The 756-nt window shown below is 34.0% G+C and overlaps 1 pseudogene; it reads left to right on the top strand.

Moving 5' to 3' along the window:
* Window positions 1-342: 342 nt before the first annotated feature.
* On the top strand, window positions 343-493 carry LOC136171325 (U2 spliceosomal RNA; annotated as a pseudogene).
* The last annotated feature ends 263 nt before the right edge of the window (window positions 494-756 follow it).

Here is a 756-nt window from a genome sequence, read left to right on the forward strand (position 1 = left end):
TCTTTAACTTGTTTGGCATATTTTTCTTTCTTAACAAAACAAATGAAAGACTACCAGTAACCAAACTATAATATCTGACTGGGCTCCAAGAACCTATTTTGGAAGTCAAATTAAACATAATCCAACTTATCTAAATATTTACATTTAAAGTTTTACATTCCCATTAAAACAATACTAATTTCTCAAGTTCTGTGGACACTTCTGCATGAGAGAAAAATATCACATATAAGGAATCACTGAAAAGAAAAACTCAAAGACCAACTATTTTAATGTAACTATAGATCTTAATATAAAAACATCAAAAGCATGAGAAATATATTTTTATCATTGCATTCTTAGCAGATCACTTCTCAGCCTTTTGGCTAAGATCAAGTGTAGGATTCTTAGCAGAAAACATATTTTGTAGTGACAGAAGACAGAGATTTGCTCAATAGTGTCTGATTCTTTGTGACCCCACAGACTGTAGAAGACTGTCTGTCAGGCTCCTCTCAGTCCATGGAATTCTCCAGGCAAAAATACTGGAGTGGGTTGCCATTCCCTTCTCCAGGGGGTCTTCTTGATCCAGGGATTGAACCTGGGTTCCAGCATTGCAGGCAGATTCTTTACTGTCTAAGCCACCACGGAAGCCCTATTTTGTACTGAAGGCTTCATAATTATATGTTGCCAATATAAACTATTTAGCTAAGTATGAAAGGTTAGTAGTTGTTAGGAAAAAGCATAGTTTAAGCCAAAAAATTAAATAATAAAAATTAATAT

Source organism: Muntiacus reevesi, chromosome 6 (assembly GCF_963930625.1).
Source record: "Muntiacus reevesi chromosome 6, mMunRee1.1, whole genome shotgun sequence".
Taxonomy (NCBI): Eukaryota; Metazoa; Chordata; class Mammalia; order Artiodactyla; family Cervidae; genus Muntiacus; species Muntiacus reevesi.